The sequence below is a fragment of the Schistocerca nitens genome, chromosome 2 (assembly GCF_023898315.1).
Source record: "Schistocerca nitens isolate TAMUIC-IGC-003100 chromosome 2, iqSchNite1.1, whole genome shotgun sequence".
Taxonomy (NCBI): Eukaryota; Metazoa; Arthropoda; class Insecta; order Orthoptera; family Acrididae; genus Schistocerca; species Schistocerca nitens.
In genome coordinates, this window is record NC_064615.1 from 10,536,558 (window position 1) to 10,551,955 (window position 15,398).

Below are 15,398 nucleotides of genomic sequence, written 5' to 3' on the forward strand. Positions count from 1 at the left end.
TTCAATCGAACCGTTCTGGCCACGTTTTTTGGGAAGATTCCCTTAGTTGACAAATTCCCCTTAACTGCCCCCTCCTCCAAATATACCGAACTGGAATCCCTACTGTCCCTCTACCTGTTAAGCCTGGCACTTAGTTCAAAAAGTTTCGGCTCTTCGATGGCTCCGACATCAAACAGCCCGCTCTACCAACCGGGGAAGAGAACAAAACTTAAGAAAATAACAGACCTCACAGTCGTATCCCTTGCTGCTATGATTATGCTGTTCTGTACACGGTGCTCACTGTCATACGCTGAAACGCTATAAGCAGTAACGGTGAACAGAAATGTGTGTGGAGGCAGATGCAGGGTGATTCCCTGATGAGGATACAAACTTTAGGAATGGCGGAGAAGGTTAACTGCATCGATTTGAGGTAAGCGATCCCCTCTGGAAACAACAGAGTCGAAAGTTGTCAGCGAAAATTGTTCTGATACCTCTGACCTCTTCTACTGCAAGCTCTTTGCTTCCATAGTTTGGGAGGAGGTGTTACGGATCAAATCAAGAAAACAAGTATCCAGTAAATATGAGATGTGAAATGATAACCTTAAGAGCTACGAGAATTTGTTCAAAAGAAGAGATGTGTTTCACAGTATCAAAGATGAACAAGTGCTCATAGTTCTGTGACGTCTCCTGGCAAAAACATTTACTAAATCGTTGGAATATATAAAAAATTATAAAAATAAACATTTGTTTGTATTATTATTATTTCATTACCGTATGAATGGTTGTAGATTATATATAAAAGGAAGTAACAATTTTTCATTTTTATGTTTGTGCAATATTTATGTATTTATATTTCACAAATAACGTCTGTGGTCGGTGAATTTATGTATCGAAGTAGACAATGATAATTCAAAGAGGTATCAAAGATGCATATTAAATTGCCTATAAATAGGGGAGGATAAAACATCACTCTCTCTGTCTTCTTGTAGCCGTTAAAGTTGTAAGAGCCTGTGACGCTCGCCTGAACGCTTAGGTAGCCTTCGTTTGTCCTTTGATCGAGAAAGACGCCATTGGAGGCTGATTTTTGTAAAAGGTGTGTACGTTCAATTTACGTTAATTTTTTGATTCTAGAAATTGCTAAAATTATTACCTGTAATAATTTATTGCTAGCTTGCCCAAGATTTCATTCCACATTCTTAGCAGTTTTCAGCATATTAGGAATTTTTCGTGACGCAGAGCCGTGCAGCGATGGCGGGAGCCGCTGCCGCGGCAAATTCAAATTAAACTGAATGGAAGCAGTTTTCCCGCAATATGGCGGGCAGGTAACGGTACATTGAAATTATCTCTTTCTGCTTCCTGGAGACTTCAGAGGGAAATTGTGGATTTTATTATGTCATTTTGAGGTGGACATGGGCAGCTGCTATTATGTTATCAGTTACGTAAATAATTCATGAGTGATAAAATTTTACTTGTGTATGATCAAAGACTGCTGTGCAAAACCTGTTCGGGCTAATAACATAATAATCAAATTTCATTTTTTTAGTTTCATGCTCTCATGTCAGTCGTGGCAGTTTATAGTGTTCATATATTTTTAAAAAAATCCACTGCAGCTTTTACGTTTAGTGAACATAACATACTTCAACTTCCGTAGAGGTAATAAGAGTAGTTTTCTGTGCATTCAAGAGATTAATGCAGCGAAGGGCATTTTTTTATTCCATAATTCGTTACAGTAATGATACCATGTTCCATATTTAAGAAGCCAGATCAGTGTTATATAAAAATAGTTTGCAAATTAAAGATCGTACGTCCACAGCAGGAAATCTTTCAGTGTTGTGCGTATCCCCACATAAGACACAGTGGATAAAGTCAAAATATTTTCAACTGCAGAAACTAATGGTGAGAATCGTATTTTATCTGCCGTGCTCGCAACGATAAGCAATATAAAATTAATTAAAATTTTATGCCATATAAACTGCACATAAAGTAAAAAGGGTGTGTGGTGGGGAATACGCGACAGTTCTTGAGGTATGCTCTGGACATCTTTTTCTTGTTTTGGTCCGCACTGCCTCCTCCCAAGACATGGAAAGCAAAGAGTATGCAGTAGAAGAGGTCAGAGGTATCAGAATGAGTTTCGCTTATAACTTTCGACTCGGTAGTTTCCTGACCACGGTCCTTTCCCTGGAAGTTTTTAATATCATTGCGGAATCAGCCTGAATATAATATAAGGTGTAAAGTCATTTTTGATGGTGCTGCATTCCTCGAACGACTTTATCTCAAAGAGTGTTATTCAGTCGTAAATCGGAAAGAGTCTGCCATAATGCGGAAAAAATTGATATACAAACAGACTTTCACAACACGATATCATACAAGACAGTCATATATAGAGCACAAACCTGCATACACTAAAACAGTGTCTTGTAACCCGATATTGCTTACAACGTTGAAACGTTACAAAGCGCAGCGCGTAAAAAGCAATAAAAAAAAGGGTCAGCTCTACAGGACGCTAAAAACGGAAGATCTGAAAGTCCCGAGTTTCCACTTAACTCAGAAGCCACCGCCAGCCGTGTGACAGCAACCGCTTCGTGCATCGAAATCACGGTTTCCAGCAATTTCTATGATGGGCAGTTCTGTTTATTAAGAAGTCGTCTCCGCGTCAATCTTAAAAATTTTGTCCTTATCAATTTTATTTTGCTTCTCCTGTATATTTGTACTGTATTTGTTCGTCACTTTCCAAATGTAATACCCCTTTAAGCTATTATTTAGAACTCTACCTTTAATTTATTTTATAGTGATTGATTATTTAATTTGAATGGTTATATGGGCTACTAGATTGTTTTATTATATGTACTTCTTTTATATGAGTGTCATTCTTCCGTGACGTTGTCGCTGACGTGCACCCATAATCACCCCCCCCCCCCCCCCACACACACACACACACAAACACACAAAATTTTGTTCAAGGTTTAATGTATCTTGGGCAATTCTCGTTGTATTTAGTTACTGTGAAATATTTTCAATTATGTTACCACTACACTGTTAAAATTGACATTTATTCTGTGTCATTACTTGAGTCACGGTGTGTACCATCTTTTCCACATTGTTCACCAGTATTGTACTCTCTTTGACGACGATAATCAGCTTAAGTCTGATGGCGGTCTAGGAACCGAAAACCCGTTAACATAAGTAATTGATATTATAGAACAGCCACAATATTGTGTTTTTCATTTACAGTTACGAAAGTGTTCTACCAAGAATCGACGGAAGAATCACTTAACATGAAGTACACAAACATCAGAGGTTCTATACAGGGTGGTCCATTGATAATGACCGGGTCAAATATCTCACGAAAAAGCACCAAACAAAAAAATCTACAAAGAACGAAACTCGTCAAGATTGGAGGGGGAAAGCAGATGGCGCTATGGTTGGCCCGCTAGATGGCGCTGCCATAGGTCAAATGGATATCAACTGCGTTTTTTTTAAATAGAAACCCTCATTTTTATTACATATTCGTGTAGTACGTAAAGAAATATGAATGTTTTACTTGGATCACTCTTTTAGCTTTGTGATAGATGGCGCTGTAATAGTCACAAACTTATAAGTACGTGGTATCACGTAACATTCCACCAGTGCGGCCGGTATTTGCTTCGTGATACACTACCCGTGTTAAAATGGACCATTTACCAATTGCGGAAAAGGTCGATATCCTGTTGCTGTGTGGCTATTGTGATCAAAATGCCCAACGGGCGTGTGCTATGTATGCTGCTCGGTATCCTGGACGACATCATCCAAGTATCCGGACCGTTCACCGGATAGTTACGTTATTTAAGGAAACAGGAAGTGTTCAGCCACATGGCTAACGTCAACCACGACCTGCAACAAATGATGAAGCCCAAGTAGGTGTTTTAGCTGCTGTCGCGGCTAATCCGCACATCAGTAGCAGACAAATTGCGCGAGAATTGGGAATCTCAAAACGTCGGTGTTGAGAATGCTGTATCAACATCGATTGCACCCGTCCCATATTTCTATGCACCAGGAATGGCATGGCGACGACTTTGAACGTCGTGTACAGTCCTGCCACTGGGCACAAGAGAAATTACGGGACGATGACAGATTTTTTGCACGTGTTCCATTTAGTGACGAAGCGTCTTTCACCAACAGCGGTAACGTAAACCGGCATAATATGCACTATTTGGCAACGGAAAATCCACGATGGCTGCGACAAGTGGAACATCAGTGACCTTGGCGGGTTAATGTATGTTGCGGCATTATGGGAGGAAGGATAATTGGCCTCCATTTTATCGATGGAAATCTAAATGGTGCAATGTGTGCTGATTTCCTACGTAATGTTCTACCGATGTTACTACAAGATGTTTCACTGCATGACAGAATGACGATGTACTTCCAACATGTAGGATGTCCGGCACATAGTTCGCGTGCGGTTGAAGCGGTATTTAATACCATATTTCACGACAGGTGGATTGGTCGTCGAAGCACCATACCATGGCCGCACGTTCACCGGATTTGACGTCCCCGGATTTATTTCTGTGGGGAAAGCTGAAGGATACTTTCTATCGTGATCCACCGACAACGCCTGACAACATGCGTCAGCGCGTTGTCAATGCATGTGCGAACATTACGGAAGGCGAATTACTCGCTCTTGAGAGGAATGTCGTTACACCTATTGACGGACATCATTTTGAGCATTTATTGCATTAATGTGGCATTTACAGGTAATCACGCTGTAACAGCATGCGTTCTCAGAAATGATAAGTTCACAAAGGTACATGTATCACATTGGAACAACCGAAATAAAATGTTCAAACGTACCTACGTTCTGTATTTTAATTTAAAAAATCTACCTCTTACCAACTGTTCGTCTACAGTTGTGAGCCATATGATTGTGACTCTTACAGCTCCATCCGTCACAAAGCGAAAAATATTGTCCAACAAAAACATTCATATTTCTTTACGTACTACAGGAATATGTAATAAAAATGGGGGTTCCTATTTTAAAAAAACGCAGTCGACATCCGTTTGAGCTATGGCAGCTCCATGTAGCGGGCCAACCATAGCGCCATCTGGTTTCCCCCTTCAAGCCAGACAAGTTTCGTACTTTGTAGTTTTTTCGTTTGACGCTTATTTCGTGACATATTTGGCCCGGTCACGATCAATGGACCACCCTGTATATATAGGGCTTTTCATTACTGTCTGCTGATCTGTTACCTACCGCAAGCAACTTCCTTTGGAGAAATCAGTAAGGAAACATCTGCACAATGTACAGGCTAATGAGACTGTTGAGAGAGCTGGGTCACCAAAAGCTGGTAACAGGAAATGTGTTATTGAAAGATAAACTGGAAACAGGTTTGGATAAACAAAAATCGGTTTACCGGCAGGCATTCTCAACAAGGAATCGGGGAGATTACAGACACTATATTTCTCCATTGACTGAACAGCTGTTCACATCCTAAATTTAAGCGTTAATGTGTCGTGGCATGAAGCAGCTTGTAAGCAGCAACAAAAAATAATTCCAGTTGGTTGTAACCCAGTTTGTCAGTTCACATGACATGCGCGCCGGTACTGCAAGTTGCCTAACTTTCAGGCAGCCACATATTTGCTTTCGAAATAAAAATGCGCGTTTTGCGTTTTTTCTTTCTTTAGATGAGACCTGGTTCAGCCTGCCAGGGCATGTGAACACGCAGAACATGCATCGATATAAATTATAAAAACCATATAGGTACATTAAAAAGCAGTTTCACAATATCAAGATGCGTGTTTCGTGCGTAAAGTTTGGTGTGCCCCCGTCGTAACTCGGTTTTTCCACAAAACTGTTAGTGCTAACCGATAAGTCCAAAAACTGGTTAATCCATATTTGGATCTAATCATAGAATATGAACGCTCGGCTGTATGGAAGTGTTCAGCAAGAAGGAGAAACTGCACACACCACCTTGACAACCTTGTCACTAGTGTATTAGGTGTTCGATGAGAAGATGACAATCAGCAGAGGCACTGTAGTCTCATAACCAGGTCGGTCGTCTGATCCCTAATCCTTCCACACAGTGAAAGAGCTGCAGCATAGGACTGAACACACTACTGCTGCTGTCTCTCGGGTAGACCTGCTGCGAGTGTCTCAGAGTTTGATAAATCGAGCTCACCGCTGCATCGAAGTCAGTGGCGACTCATTCCGCCATTTTCTGCAATGTTCATTAGCAGGGGTCAGTCCCGAAGCAGTCTCATTATAAATACGCGTATTTTCCAGGCCAGATTTATTTTCTCAACCCTACCATACAATACTGCGCTCCAAACGTATATTCTCCTCAAATTAAGACCCATGTTTGGTACTAGAGTACTTCTCTTGGCCAGGAATGCCATTTTTTCCAGTACTATTCCATTTTTTATGTCATCCTTCGTCCTTCCACCATGAGTTACAGAGTACTTTGCTGCATAGGTAGCAGAATTTCTTAACTTCGTCTACTTCGTGATCACCTATTCTGGTGTTAAGTTTCTTGCTGTTCTCATTTTTGCTACTTCCGTCTTTCTGCGATTAACCCTCAAACCATATTCTGCACTCATTAGACTGTTCATTACATTCAACATATCCTATAATTCCTCACTTCCACTGAGGGTAGCAATGTCATCAGTGGATCTTGTCATTCATATCTTTTCGATTTGAATTTTAATCTCACTCTTGAAACTTTCTTTCATTACGGCCATTTCTTCTTCGATATATGAATTAAAGAGCAGGGGTGAAAGATTACATCACTGACTTATACCCTTTTTGATCCGAGCACATCATTCTTGGTCGCCCATTGTCATTGTTCGCTCTTTGTTCTCGTACATATTGTATATTGTCAGAATTTCGAACACCTTGCACCATTTTACATTATCGAACGCTTTTTCCAGGTCGACAAATCTTATGAGCGTGTGTATTCATTTTTCTTGAATCTCGCTTCGATTGTCAAGTGCAACGTTACAACAGCTTCCCTCTTGCCTTTACCTTACCTGAAACGGAACTGATTGTCATCTAACACATAACGGGCACGTGACACGGTGAGGAAAACATAAACGGTGATTCAGGTGCCCCTATCGATGTCGTTTGATGCAACCTGTAGTGTTCTAACTGCACTTCAAAAACCACGCACGGGATTTTCATATCTGTCGCTCGCTACACACAAACTATTAGTCCTACAGAAAAAATGAACAGGTCATTTTTTGTAGGAAATTTATTGAAGGTAAAATTTGCACTGGGATACATTTTCGCTAGAGGCCGTAGTTCTGAGTTATTCAGGAAAAAACATACAAAGGTGACCTTCAGACGCACCCTTACTCCAACGGTCAGCCGACACCGGTCAAGATTTCTAGTACGCTGTTCATGGTACTGCCTCCTACAGCTGTGCAGAAATTAGCGGTTCCAAGAGTTATTTCCCACTTTCAACCTTTTTTTGGTCTTCATTGACTGGCCTCATTACGCCACCGTCTTTGTCGAGCACTTACAGGCTGTAAAATTGATGTTTGAGTAAATTTTACCTAACAGTTTTGTGAATTTTAACAGCAAAAACTGAATTATTACATCGTTGAATTCGTCATGCCTTCTGGCTACGAAAGCACTGTGCTTGTAAGGGTTTAAGTTTGGATTATTTTGTCAGCGTAATTAGCGTAAAGTATACAAAAGTCATTTTTATTTTATTACCCTTACTGGAACGTTTAAATTAGTAACTAGTTTACTATGCTACCGCCTTAATAGCCCAATCAGTAGAGACCAAACAGGTCGAATGTTGGGAATAGTTCGTGTAGTCGGAAATTTTGTTACAGTGATAGGAGGGAGTGCCACGACAAATATACTATAAATCTTGTCTGGTGAGGGATGAGTGGGGAATTGAGGTGCGTTCGAAGGTCACTTTTGTTCGTTGTTCATCAATAACTCGAAAACCGTGGCCTCCAGCAAAAATGTAGCCCAGTATAAAGTTTCATTAAATTGGATTTCGTACAAAAAGGTCTTGTTCATTTTTTCTCTTAAGGCTAATATTTGCACGTAGCGAGAGAGAGAATATGAAAATATAGCGCGTGTTTTTGGAGGCCAGATATTCTATTTTATTCTACGTTCCGGGTTGCATGAAACGACATCGGCAGTGGCATCTTAATCGCCCAGCACAAATGGAGCGGAGACGAATGGAGAGCCGTCCTGGTGACGATATTGCCCGCAAATGGGGAAATGCAGTAACGTAAGCGACTTCGACCAAGGGCAGATTGGTGTAACCAGGCATCTGGAAACGAGCGTCTTTGGCACGGCGAAGGTGGTCGGCTGTTCGCGTGAACTTCTGTGGAAGGTGGTTGAAGGACGGTGGAACGACGAGTGGGCGTCAAGAAGCTGGTGTCGTCCAGGCCTCGCCACAGAACGTGGAAGATGGAGACTTCTCTGCGCAGTAAAGCAGAATAGACTGGCCTGACGACAGTGTACAATACAGGTGCATCAACAAGTGTTTCCGAGCATACCAACTACTCACTCCACGATTGTGAGCATGGGGCACCGTACGCGACAACCCCTGTCTGATTCCACACTGACATAATTACTATTACAGTTGGGACGGTATCATTGAGATTGGATGGTGGATCAACAGAAACGGGTCATCCAGTCAGATGAATCACCTTTCTTGTCACATCAGGTCGACAGTCGCGTCCGAATACGCCAGCAGCCAAGCGAACGGCTGTTCGAGATATGAATGCGTCGGGAAGAAGATCGGTGGGAACAGTATTAAGCTGTGGGGGACATCCACCTAGACGACTATGGATCTTCTGGTAGTGATCTAAGGTGCCATGACAGCTGTGACTACGTGAACATCACAGCGGACCAACTGCGTACATTCATGCTTGATTTGTTCTCAGAAGGCAGCAACATACCCGACCACTGCTCGCTCACAAGGCCAGAGTCGCGCATTGAGAAATATGATGGTGAACTCACGTTGATGGCTTGGCCATCAACTTCGCCTGATATGAACTCGACGGATCTAGAACGCTACCGTGCGTCAGTTATGCGGCCATAAACCACCGACGCATAATTTACGGTCATTGCTCGGCCAGTGCTTAGGCATCCGGTGCCACAATCCTCCTGAAAGCTTCCAAAAACTTGTAGAATCCATGCCACACTGGATCGCTGCTCTACTGCGGGTCAAATGTGGACCAGCATGCTTTTAAGCAGGTGGGCATTATTCTTTGCTCATTAGTATATACACTACTGGCCATTAAAATTACTACACCACACCACAAAGATGACGTGCTACAGACGCGAAATTTAACCTACAGGAAGAGCATTCTGTGATATGCAAATGATTAGCTTTTCAGAGCATTCACACAAGGTTGGCGCCGGTGGTGACACCTACAACGTGCTGACATGGGGAAAGTTTATAACCGATTTCTCATATACAAACAGCAGTTGACCGGCGTTGCCTGGTGAAACGTTGTTGTGATGCCTCGAGTAAGGAGGAGAAAAGCGTACCATCACGTTTCCGACTTCGATAAAGGTCGGATTGTAGCCTATGGCAATTGCGGTTTATCGTATCCCAACATTGCTATTCGCGTTGGTCGAGATCCAATGACTGTTAGCAGAATACGGAATCGGTGGGTTCAGGAGCGTAATACGGAACGCCGTGGTGGATCCCAACGGCCTCGTATCACTAGCAGTCGAGATGACAGGCATCTTTACCGCATGGCTGTAACGGATCGTGCAGCCACGTCTCGATCCTTGAGTCAACATATGGGGACGTTTGCAAGACAACAACCATCTGCACGAACAGTTCGACGACGTTTGCAGCAGCATGGACTATCAGCTCGGAGACCATGGCTGCGGTTACCCTTGACTCTGCATCACAGACAGGAGCGCCTGCGATGGTGTACTCAACGTCGAACCTGGGTGCACGAATGGCAAAACGTCATTTTTTTTCGGATAAATCCAGGTTCTGTTTACAGCGTCATGATGGTCGCATCCGTGTTTGACGACATCGCGGTGGACGCACATTGGAAGCGTGTATTCGTCATCGCCATACTGGCGTATCACCCGGCGTGATGGTATGGGGTGCCATTTATTACACGTCTCGGTCACCTCTTGTTCGCATTGACGGCACTTTGAACAGTGGACGTTACATTTCAGATTTGTTATGACCCGTGGCTCTACCCTTCATTCGATCCCTCCGAAACCTTACATTTCAGCAGGATAATTCAAGACCGCATGTTGCATGTCCTGTACGGGCCTTCCTGGATACAGAATATTTTCAACTACTGCCCTGGACGGCATATTCTCCAGATCTCTCACCAATTGAAAACGTCTGGTCAATGGTGACCGAGCACTACTCTTGATGAACTGTGGTATCGTGTTGAAGCTGCATGTGCAGCTGTACCTGTACACGTCATCCAAGCTCTGTTTGAATCAATGCCCACGCGTATCAACGCCGTTATTACGGCCAGAGGTGGTTGTTCTGGATACTGATTTCTCAGGATCTATGCACCCAAATTGCGTGAAAATGTAATCACATGTCAGTTCTAGTATAATATATTTCTCCAATGAATCCTCGTTTATCATCTGCATTTCTTCTTGGTGTAGCAATTTTAATGCCAGTAGTGTATGTATACAAAACTCTGCTAATACTCTTTATTGTTTTGGAACGTCCTCGTGGTTATATACAAGGTACGACGGGTATCTACAGTACTGGTCAAAAGTTCATGATAAACCATGATGAAAACTATATACTTCTTTTAATATTCATACATGATGTACAAACTAAATAGACCAACAAAATAAGTATTTTGTATTTTCTCTCTCTCTCTCTCTCTCTCTCTCTCTCTCTCTCTCTCTCTCTCTCTCTCTCTCATTAAGTTCAATACAGTACGATTTAGATTTTTGCCTCTACAATGTATCCCACCCTTTGCCCTCAGAAGAGCTGCGTAAACTCTTGGCATTGTGGACACAAGATTTGGTAGTACTTTTTGCAAACATCACAATCCAACACGTGTGTAAATTATTCCACATATCTTCAAAATTTGATGGTCACACTATCTGACATCCCTGACAAGTTCGTCCCATGAGTGTTTGATAGGATTCGAGTCAAGTGGCTGACCTGACTAAATCATATTCTTCAGTTACCCATATATCTCTTTCCCATTTACATACCATCTGCACAATTTAGTAGCGTGTTTGGTGTCACCGTCCACCTGCAGAACAGACCCGGGACTAGTAAGCTTCTTGCCAGCTGGAATTGCGTTGTCACTCACTGTCCTGTGAGAGCCTCCTTCTTTAACGTTGCATTAGTTCACTCTAGATCACCCGCTTTATTACACGGAAGACATCCTCATAGCGTTATCAACCCTCTACCATACTCCACCGTTGGATCACACACTGACTCTTCATACGTTCCCCACGAACAAACATTCGTAGATGGGTTCCAGATACTTCAAATTTAGATTCATCCGTGAATAACGCCTTGAACCATTGCTGCACGCTTCAATTTTGATGTTAGTGCACTCATTGTAATGTTTGCACCTTATTTTGTTCACGTAATAAAAGTTCCTTGGTCGCTATGCAGACCTTTAAACCTTGTTCACGAAGACGTCGTTCCAGTATTGAGATAGGAATTGGAGCTTTTGGCATGTTACATACTTCCTCGTGAATTTCAGGCGCAGTACGAGTCCCCTGACGTTTAATCTATACATACGAGGGTTGCCCAGAAAGTAACGCACCGCATTTTTTTTCTCAGCCGAAAACAATGCTACGAATGCGAAACGTTACGTATGTATTATTTGAAGTCTCCTGTGTGAACGCGCCAAGTTTCCGTCACTTCCGACAGATAGCGTAGCTGCAGGACAGTTTCAAAATGGCGTCTGTAGGTGATGTACCTTACAAGCAGCGTACCATCATTGAATTTCTCACTGCAGAGAAAGAAACTGTAGGGGATACTCACAAACGCTTGTGCAAAATGTATGGACCATCTGCCGTTGACAGAAGTGCAGTCAGCCGCTGGGCACGGAGGGTGAAGTCATCAGAAGGCGGTTCGGCGGAGCTCCACGATTTGCAGCGGTCGAAGAGACAATCCACGGCTCACAGCCCTACCTAGCCCCCGCGGATATCCACTTGTTTGGGCCGTTACAGGATGCCATTCGTAGAAGACATTTTGGCGACGACGAGGAGGTGATTCACACAGAGAAGCACTGGCTCCGCCAGCGGAACAAGGGTGGTACCGACAGGGCAGACACGCCCTTGTTTCGCGCTGGAGGAAGTCCACAGAACGGGATGGAGATTATCTGGAAAAATTGGGTGTGTAGATGAAATATCATTTTTTCGTGTGTGTAATTCTCATTATGTTCAATGAAGAATTGTTGAAGAAAAAAAAATGCGGTGCATTAATTTGTGTGCAACCCTAGTATACGATGTGATCTTTCCTGTATGATGTTATTCGGGGTCTTCCAGATCGCGAAACACTTTCATTGGCCCCAGTTTGCTTGATCCACTCAATGTATACACAGCTGTAGATTAGGCTATGCTTTTGTCGCTGTTGCCCTACTAGGACAATGTTATGTATGAGGCGGAACTATGGGCCTCATGGAAAAAGGGTGACCCGGCTGAGTCACGTAATTTGACTCTTAGTCTGATCACGAGGTGTGGCCATTAATTACACTCGTTGATCACGTAGGCTGACGTGAGGATCAATGAACTATACTTGACGGGATGTATCTGGAACATCTTAGGTGATTAGAAAGTTAGTGGACAGGAATAAAATTAAATACTTAGCTTTAATTCAACAGCAGCCGTGAACGTCGATCTGGACTTTGTACAATAATATTTAGAAGTGCAGTTATAGACTGAACTGTGGATGTTTCTTTACAATTCTGATTGATTCACACATTTAGATCAATTGTCAATGTATAAACTGTATGTGGCGCCTGGCTAGGTCGTAGCTACTGACTTATCTGAAGGCCATGCTAACTAGCCTCTCTGCACATGAGATCTCTGAAGCTATAACGAGTAAACCACTCCTGTTAACGTCGGCTGTAGAACTGACCAGTGCGTAGCTTGTCTCGTAAGACGAGCCGAGTGTCACGCTCGGTCTGCTAGCATCGACAGTGGCGACTCGCGGGTCCGTTGTGTACTGACGGACGGCGGCCGATTTGAAGCCTACAACCTAGCAAGGGTGGTGCCTTGTGGTGACACCACAGATAACTTTTCTGATGCAGAGCTACCATTAAAGCACGTTCTTCAATTCCAGCCTCCTGTTCTATCCCACTAGGAGGTAATATGGTATGAACCTGTACAGGTACACAGAAATGTCACTAGATCCACACATCGTACTGTAAACTAATGCGAATTGATTGTACACAGACAGCTGAAGGAATGGGACCTATTCCAATGGAACCTTCTTAGGTAAGTGCACGTCAGTATTGCTGTGGACACTCGTCAACGTTTGGCAACTCGAACAACCAGTCAAATACACGACTTAGTCTTTGCCATGTTCACACTTTCTTTTATTATCAGAACGAGGATATGGTAGAATAAACAAAACAAAATTCGTGTTTTAAACATAAATGCATTGCTGTAATAGGTGAACGAAAACTTTTGACCGTTAGTGTGTACAGTCTCTTTTCTGAAGAGCCTGTAAGTATATTATTTATAATAGTGCAAACGCTTTCTATCTTTTCGGCTCCTCTGTTTTCGAGCAGGAGACCCGGCTACGCCGCCAGTCCTCTCTCCTGATCCCTCGGTTGTTGTTGTGGTCTTCAGTCCTGAGACTGATTTGATGCAGCTCTCCATGCTACTCTATCCTGTGCAAGCCTCTTCATCTCCCAATACCTACTGCAACCTACATCCTTCAGAATCTGCTTAGTGTATTGATCTCTTGGTCTCCCTCTACGATTTTTACCCTCCACGCTGCCCTCCAATGCTAAATTGGTGATCCATTGATGCCTCAGAATATGCCTCACCAATCGATCCCTTCTTCTAGTCAAGCTCTACCACAAATTTCTCTTCTCTCCAATTCTATTCAGTACCTCCTCATTAGTTATGTGATCTACTCATCTAATCTTCAGCATTCTTTTGTAGCACCACATTTTGAAAGCTTCAGTTCTCTTCTTGTCCAAACAATTTATCGTCCACGTTTCACTTCCATACAACACTCCATACAAATACTTTCAAAAAAGCGCCTTCCTGACACGTAAATCTATACTCGATGTTAACATATTTCTCTTCTTCAGAAGCGCTTTCCTTGCCACTGCCAGTCTACATTTTATATCCTCTCTACTTCGACGATCATCAGTTATTTTGCTCCACAGATAGCACAACTCTTTTACTACTTTAAGTTTCTCATTTCCTAATCTAATTCCCGCAGCATCACCAGACTTAATTCGACTACATTCCATTATCCTCGTTTTGCTTTTGTTAACGTTCATATTATATCCTACTTTCAAGACACTGTCCATTCTGTTCAGCTGCTCTTCCAAGTCCTTTGCTGTCTCTGAGAGAATTACAATATCACCGGCGAACGTCAAAGTTTTTATTTCATCTCCATGGATTTTAATACCTACTCCGAATTTTTCTTTTGTTTCCTTTATTGTTTGCTCAATATACAGATTGAATAACACCGGGGAGAGGCTACAACCTTGTTTCACTCCCTTCCCAACCGCTGTTTCCCTTTCATGCCCATCCACTCTTATAACTGCCATCTGGTTTCTGTACAAATTGTAAGTAGCCTTTCGCTCGTTGTATTTTACCGCTGCCACCTTCAAGGTTTGGAAGAGAGTATTCTAGTCAACAATGTCAAAAGTTTCTCTAAGTTTACAAATGCTAGGAACGTAGGTTTGCCTTTCCTTAATCTTTCTTCTAAGATAAGTCGTAGGGTCAGTATTGCCTCACGTGTTCCAATATTTCTACGGAATCCAAACTGATCTTCCCCGAGATCGCCTTCTACCAGTTTTTCTATTCGTGTGTAAGGAATTCGCGTAAGTATTTAGCAGCCGTGACTTATTAAACTGATAATTCGTTATTTTTAACATCTGTCAGCACCTGCTTTCTTTGGGATTGGAATTATTATATTCTTCTTGAAGTCTGAGGGAATTTCGCCTGTCTCTTACATTTTGCTCGCCAGATGGTAGAGTTTTGTCAGGACTGGCTCTCCCAAGGCCGTCAGTAGTTCTAATGGAATGTCGTCTACTCCGGGGGCCTTGTTTCGGTTCAGGTCTTTCAGTGCTCTGTCAAATTTTTCACTCAGTATCATATCTCCCACTTCATCTTCATCCACATCCTATTCCATTTCCATAATATTGTCCTCAAGTACACCGCTCTTGTTGTAGACCCCCTGTATACTTCTTCCACCTTTCTGCTCTCCCTCGGTATACGGAAGTATTCCAGCCTCTGATGTTGTCGCGCGTCCTGATAACTCCAACGT